Source organism: Panthera leo, chromosome B3 (assembly GCF_018350215.1).
Source record: "Panthera leo isolate Ple1 chromosome B3, P.leo_Ple1_pat1.1, whole genome shotgun sequence".
Lineage (NCBI taxonomy): Eukaryota > Metazoa > Chordata > Mammalia > Carnivora > Felidae > Panthera > Panthera leo.
In genome coordinates this window covers 92,169,362-92,177,262 of record NC_056684.1, presented here as the reverse complement: position 1 = coordinate 92,177,262, position 7,901 = coordinate 92,169,362, and the positions used below count along the sequence as shown (strand labels likewise).

The window sequence follows — 7,901 nt, the reverse complement described above, 5'->3', positions numbered from 1 at the left end:
GTCTAATTTTAGGAATTATTCAAGATTTCTGCAAAGTAATGCCTTGGTATCTCTGTATCCATTAGGAAATATTTATAGAGCAAAATACATCAAATATATATTTTATTTATTAGGACATTGAAGCATTAGTTTTTATGTTCTTCTAAAAATTTAGCACCATTATCAATTTGAATAATAACTCTTTTAATTCCTTACCTTTTGCTTACCTTGGGAAACATCTTAATTTCAAGGTGCTTAATAGTGATACATTTAGCAATATAACTTGAATATTTTTATATTTTCTCCGTTAAGTAGACGTCCTGTACAATATATACATATTTTTGAAAACCAAAAAACTATTCTTCTTAACCTACTCATAAAGTAGCTTGAGTTATCTGCTCAAATTATCTAATAACTAATATCTATATTAGTTATTACTTAATTATATTAATCTATTTTTGCCAGCATACCTTAGCTTACTGTATATCAAATGTATATGTCCTATACTTCTATATAGCAGTCTTTGGTTTTTAAAAATATATATCAAACTGGGGCACCTGGTGGCTCAGTTGGTTAAACATCTGACTCCTGATTTTGGCTCAGGTCATCATCTCATGGTACATGAGTTCAATCCCTGCACTGGTTTCTGTGCTGACAGGGTGGAGCCTGCTTGAGATTCTCTCTCCATCCCCCCACCCCCCCTTCTCTCTCTCTCTTCCTTTTTGTCTGCTCCTTCCCTGCTCATGCTGTCTCTCTCTCTCTCTCTCTCTCTCTCTCTTTTAAAATAAATAAGCTTAAAAAAGATGAAAGAAATTTAAAAAACTATCAAACCAAGTTACCATAAAGACTTTACTTTGAGAATCAATTTCTAGTCTGATATGTAAAGGTTAACTCATTTGGTGGTCAACTTTTTCTATCTGCTAACATGATCAAAATAAAAATTACTTAAGAACATTAAAGTATACATCAAAATTTTCTACAAGCGTTTTTGAATACTTCCATAATGGTATATAGAAAAAGCAAGATGTATATTAAAAAGAGAAATAATGTGTTCTCTTTGGCAGCACGTACACGAATTAAGAATGATACCAAGAGGATTAGCATGGCCCCTGTGCAAGGATGACATGTAAATTTGTAAAGTACTTCATATTTAAAAAATATTTTCTACATCACTAAAGATTTTGAAAACCATTATGCCATGAGAAAAATGCATTCAGATGGAAACTGATTTTATGATCAACTCCTAAGGGGTGTTTTTTTATTTAAGTGTATCCATTGAATAACAATAAAGAAAACTCTGTTTTGTTTTTGTTTTTGTTTTATTTTCCAATGCTATTGATTTGGAATAGTGAATTAGGTTACATTTGAGGTCTGATACACTGGGCTGAGCTTTGTCAACAGCCTAGTTCGTGGCATGGATTCTGTAAGACGTGGATTTTGAGTGGTACATTTTGACTGCTAAGGAGTGCTTGAGCTATTTTTACTCACTTGGTCAGCCCTACTTGTGAGCAGTAGAATACTGTTTTTTAGGTGACTGGCAAGATTTAAGAGCGCTGTTAGAAACATTTATTATAGACATTGGCCTAAAGGGTGGCCTCTCAGGCGTTTTTTGACCTACTTTAAGCAAGAAATCACACAAAAATCTGTTGATCATTGGGATAGTGGAATTTAAAGTCTAGGGACACCTAATTATACCACAACGATAATTATGACTATTTGCTATCAAATACAGTACATAATCATTACTTCTTAGAATCAGAAGCATCAGAAAATACAAAATACTGTGTTTTAAAACTTTTCCGGTGACCATTTTCTACCCTTTGTCCTAAGGGTGTGAGGTAACAGATTTGACTTACTCAATATGTTAATTCAGTATAAATTTCCTCTGTGGATTATATTATTTTCATGGTCAGAACAAAAGTACGCTTCTCAGACAATTGGATTTCTTTTTAATTCTTTCATTTCACCTCGTGTGTCAAAATTATAATGAAGATACGTGATATTGTATCTCCTGTGTCATCCCCAGGACATATCAGGTTATGATTATCTGATTAGGTTACTGATGTTGCTGGGCACATCCTGCTTGTTCTGCTAATTTCTTTAGACATATTTTCTCAAAGAGAAAGAACAGATAAGATCTTCAGCATCTTAAAATCTTTAAGGAATTTCTTTATATTTTCCCACAAAATTGTTTTGAAAGAAGATTTATGTTTCGCCCACTTCTGAATATTTGAAATATAAATGAACAATTATGAAAAGTTAGAGATATATAGTGCTTTTTGTCATGATTATGAAATAGCAAACAGTAGTGTGTGTCATATTGTCAAACAAAAAAAATATGTTAAATAGGTAAAAAAAATTCATGTTATGAGTACCACCATGAATACACATAAAAGGAATATATACTGTCCAATGTTTCAAAGTAATAAATGCTGGGGCGCCAGGGTGGCTCAGTCAGTTAAGCGTCCAAATTCGGCTCAGGTCATGATCTCACAGTGCGTGGTTTCAAGCCCCACATGTGGCTCTGTGCTGACAGCTCAGAGCCTGGAGCCTGCCTTGCATTCTGTGTCTCCCTCTCTCTCTGCCCCCTGCCCCACCAGCTCACTCGTGCTCTCTCTCTCTCTCTCAAAGATAAATAGACATTAAAAAATTCAAAATAATAAGAAATGCGTATCTCAATCCAGGGAAATTTTCATATAAGATAGGTAATCATTAATTGAATCATAGGGCATATATTTGGAATTATTTACAGATTCCAACTGAATAACAATATAGATAGTATTTCCTATAGACTGGTCCTTGCAAAAATTATAATGAACTGTCTTTAACCCAGTTCCCTAGGCATATACTGCGGAGATTTGCTTACAGAAAGTTTATTGGGAGATCCTCTCAGTATCAAAACCTGTACTATAGTACAGATTGAATGTTTACAACTGCCAAATTCATTTGTTGAAATCCTAACCTCAAAGGTGATGGTATTAGGAGATGGAAGTTATGGAGGTGATTATTTCATGAGGGTGTAGCCCTCTTGATTGGGATTGGTACCTTTATAAAAGAGGCCCATAGAGCTCCCTCACCCCTTCCTCCATGTGAAGTTACATAAGGAAGAGGACCCTCATCTGACACCAAATCTGCCGGTGTCTTGATCTTAAACTTCCCAGCCTTCAGAATTATGGGAACTAAACCTGTTGTTCATATAAGCCACTCAGTCTGTGGTATTTTGTTATAACAGCCCAAATGGAATAAAACAACCTGTGAGAGAGGGTTCAAAGTAAGCAGGATCTGGTACACATACTGCAATGCCATGAGGAGTGCTGTAGCTGGGTGGTCCTGGCAGTTGGGAATTGAAACAGGAGAGCAGGGGCTTTGTATCCATGCATAGATCAGGAAAGCTTTCGAGGTAGGATGAAGCAGCTCCTTTGGGCTGCCGGCAATTCTAGGGGAGGGATTCAGCTATGAACTGGCAGCAGGTAAAATTTGTAGCAACTGAGGAAATAAGGGCTCTAACACACCCTAGAATTTACTACTGATCAATAAACTCACATTCTGATGATGTTCAGGATTTCTTTTTTTCTTAATGTTTATTCATTTTTGAGAGAGTGAGTGGTAGAGGGTGAGGGAGAGAGAGGGGTACAGAGGATTCAAAGCAGGCTCTAGCTGATAGCAGAGTCTGTGGTACTCAAACTCATGAATCATTAGATCATGACCTGAGCTGAAGATCATGACTGACTGAGACACCCAAGCTCCCCTAGTGATGTTCGGGACTTTAATACACTTTTGTAATTATCATGAAATGGTAATGACTTCTATATAGTCATATAAAACTAATACTTAAAGGTAATGCTTATTTAATATTTTCAACAATATAACAACGCAGTAAAATAAAACCATTTAAATGTCACAAAAGAAACACATATAAAAGAAAATTATACTTTAATAGAAGACTCAAGTTATAAATGCAGCAGGAATTTCTTTTAAAAAAGTAAAATTAAAAAGAAATTATGCCGAAGTATTCACAGTGATAATTGTGTTAGGTGTTTTGGGGAGCAATTTTTCAATACTTTTATCTTTCAATTTTTTTATCAATGAGTATGGATTTATCCAGTGTACTTCAGGACAAGCACACTGTATACTCTTCTTGATGATTTTGCAAGCTTTGGATTTCTTGGCTTTGGTTTACTTTGTTTCTGGGCATTCCATTGTTATTTTTAGCTATTTTTAGCATTGTTATTTGCCCTGTGGGCTGAATATTTCATATTCAGCATTATTTCTGCTGAATCAAGACCACACTATGCTGAAAAGCAGTATACTACTCTCTGTTTAACTTTTGTTGATAACCATTATTTTTCAACTTTATGTTGTATTTCACCACCTCCTTAAGCAGTTTATCCAGATCTCTTTGAGTGGTTTTGTTATTTTGCTCTTCATATCATATGTCTTAAAATATTATCTAAGAGTCTATCCAACTCCTACTCTTGAGTTTTTCTTGCTTAAGTATGATAATCCCTAATAACTTCTAGAAAAAGTGAGGTGTACAAAGCCTTGGAATATGTGAGCCACTTTTTGAGGAAAGATGTTGGGGAGATAAAGAGAAAAAAAAAAGAATATGAATTGAAAAAGGTAAAGTGAAGGAAACAAAATAGATATTGAATGAAAATATAAAAATTATATCCAGGTAGTTCTGTCTTCACTCCATTAGCTAGAGAAACAGCATGTAAAACACTTATAGCCTCTGCTGTGAGGCTAACTCTATGTCCAAGACATGTAGGTGAAGGCTGTGCTGCTTTAATTTTATTACAAGGACATCTGTGTTCTAAACCTATATATTAATAAGGTAAATGGTCTTTTTTATATCATCTATCTAAATACAGTACTTTTGTATTAGCTGATTTTCTGTGATAAATTCTCTAGGCTGCAACCCAAATAATATGGGGATGTGTGTATATGAAATCATTGTTCCTATAATTTTTAAATTCCAGTATAAATAACAGACAGTGTTATATGCGTTTCTGTGTACAATATAGTGATTCAAGAATTCTCTACATTATTCAGTGCTCATCATGATAAGTGTGCTCTTAATCCCTGTCACCTATTTCACCCATTCTCCCATCTACCTCTTGTACTTTTGTATTCCAAGGCATCTTGATCTATGGGTATGTAGGATCATACCACGTAGGAAGAAGCTCTGTAATAGGATATGGTGGTGGCATCATGAGTCATTATTCAAAAAAGTGATATAGAAATATAGATAAAACAATCAAATTTAGTATTTGTTTTATAGATGGATATAAGTAAAATAACACCCTGATCATCTTGGTCACTCTTGCCATGTCGGCTTCCAAGAACTTTGAGTGCATGGACTGGAACTTTCACTCCACGGTGAATAACTCGACCAATCAAAACATTAATCTGTGTAATTTGTGCGGTATGTTCAGTAAGGGAAGTGTCCGTTTGGCAGGTTTTTTTTTTTTAATATGAAATGTATTGTAAAATTGGTTTCCATACAAAATCCAGTGCTCATCCCAACAGGTGCCCTCCTCAATACCCATAACCCACCCTCCCCTCCCTCCCACCCCTCATAAACCCTCAGTTTGTTCTCAGTTTTTAGAAGTCTCTTATGTTTTGGCTCCTTCTGTCTCTAACCATTTTTTTTTCCTTCCCCTCCCCCATGGTCTTCTGTTAAATTTCTCAGGATCCACATACAAGTGAAAAAATATGGAATCTGTCCTTCTCTGTATGACTTATTTCACTTAGCATAACACTCTCTAGTTCCATCCACGTTGCTACAAAAGGACATATTTCATTCTTTCTCATTGCCACGTAGTATTCCATTGTGTATATAAACCACAATTTCTTTATCCATTTGTCAGTTGATGGACATTTAGGCTCTTTCCATAATTTAGCTATTGTTGAGAGTACTGCTATAAACATTGGGGTACAAGTGCCCCTATGCATCAGTACTCCTGTATCCCTTGGGTAAATTCCTAGTAGTGCTACTGCTGGGTCATAGGGTAGGTCTATTTTTACTTTTTTGAGGAACCTCCACACTGTTTTCCAGAGCGGCTGCACCAGTTTGCATTCCCACCAACAGTGCAAGAGGGTTCCTATTTCTCCACATCCTCTCCAGCCTCTGTAGTCTCCTGATATGTTCATTTTGGCCACTCTGACTGGCGTGAGGTGATATCTGAGTGTGGTTTTGATTTGTATTTCCCTGATGAGGAGCGACGTTGAGCATCTTTTCATGTGCCTGCTGGCCATCCGGATGTCTTCTTTAGAGAAGTGTCTATTCTTGTTTTCTACCCATGTCTTCACTGGATTATTTGTTTTTCAGGTGTGGAGTTTGGTGAGCTCTTTATAGATTTTGGATACTAGCCCTTTGTCCGATATGTCATTTGCAAATATCTTTTCCCATTCCATTGGTTGCCTTTTAGTTTTGTTTATTGTTTCCTTTGCTGTGCAGAAGCTTTTTATCTTCATGAGGTCCCAATAGTTCATTTTTGCTTTTAATTCCCTTGCCTTTGGGGATGTGTCAAGTAAGAAATTGCTGCGGCTGAGGTCAGAGAGATTTTTTCCTGCTTTCTCCTCTAGGGTTTTGATGGTTTCCTGTCTCACATTCAGGTCCTTTATCCATTTTGAGGTAATTTTTGTGAATGGTGTAAGAAAGTGGTCTAGTTTCAACCTTCTGCATGTTGCTGTCCAGTTCTCCCAGCACCATTTGTTAAAGAGACTGTCTTTTTTCCATTGGATATCCTTTCCTGCTTTGTCAAAGATTAGTTGGCCATACGTCTGTGGGTGTAGTTCTGGGGTTTCTATTCTATTCCATTGGTCTATGTGTCTGTTTTTGTGCCAATACCATGCTGTCTTGATGATGACAGCTTTGTAGTAGAGGCTAAAGTCTGGGATTGTGATACCTCCTGCTTTGGTCTTCTTCAAAATTATTTGGGCTATTCGGGGCCTTTTGTGGTTCCATACAATTTTAGGATTGCTTGTTCTAGCTTCGAGAAGAACGCTGGTGCAATTTTGATTGGGATTGCATTGAATGTGTAGATAGCTTTGGGTAGTATTGACATTTTGACAATATTTATTCTTCCAATCCATGAGCATGGAATGTTTTTCCATTTCTTTATATCTTCTTCAATTTCCTTCATAAGTTTTGTATAGTTTTCAGCATACAGATCTTTTACATCTTTGGGTAGGTTTATTCCTAGGTATTTTATGCTTCTTCATGCAATTGTGAATGGGATCAGTTTCTTTATTTGTTTTTCTGTTGGTTCATTATTAGTGTATAAGAATGCAACTGATTTCTGTACATTGATTTTGTATCCTGCAACTTTGCTGAATTCATGTATCAGTTCTAGCAGACTTTTGGTGGAGTCTATTGGGTTTTCCATGTATAATATCATGTCATCTGCAAAAAGTGAAACCTTGACTTCATCTTTGCCAATTTTGATGCCCTTGATTTCCTTTTGTTGTCTGATTGCTGACGCTAGAACTTCCAACACTATGTTAAACAACAGCGGTGAGAGTGGACATCCCTGTCGTGTTCCTGATCTCAGGAGGAAAGCTCTCAGTTTTTCCCATTGAGGATGATCTTAGCTGTGGGCTTTTCACAAATGGCTTTTATGATGTTTAAGTATGTTCCTTCTATCCCGACTTTCTTGAGGGTTTTTATTAAGAAAGGATGCTGAATTTTTTCAAATGCTTTTTCTGCATCGATTTACAGGAACATATAGTTCTTCTCTTTTCTTTTAATAATGTGATGTATCACATTGATTGTTTTGCAAATGTTGAACCAGCCCTGCATCCCAGGAATGAATCCTACTTGATCATGGTGAATAATTCTTTTTATATGCTGTTGAATTCGATTTGCTAGTATCTTATTGAGAATTTTTGCATCCGTATTCATCAGGGATATTGGCCTG

The 7,901-nt window shown here is 36.1% G+C and overlaps 1 non-coding gene across 1 annotated transcript; it reads left to right on the top strand.

Annotated features, from left to right (window-relative positions):
• Positions 1-1,027: 1,027 nt before the first annotated feature.
• LOC122223307 lies at positions 1,028-1,133 on the top strand. The gene has a single exon (XR_006204192.1). It is a non-coding gene; the product is annotated as a U6 spliceosomal RNA (small nuclear RNA).
• The last annotated feature ends 6,768 nt before the right edge of the window (positions 1,134-7,901 follow it).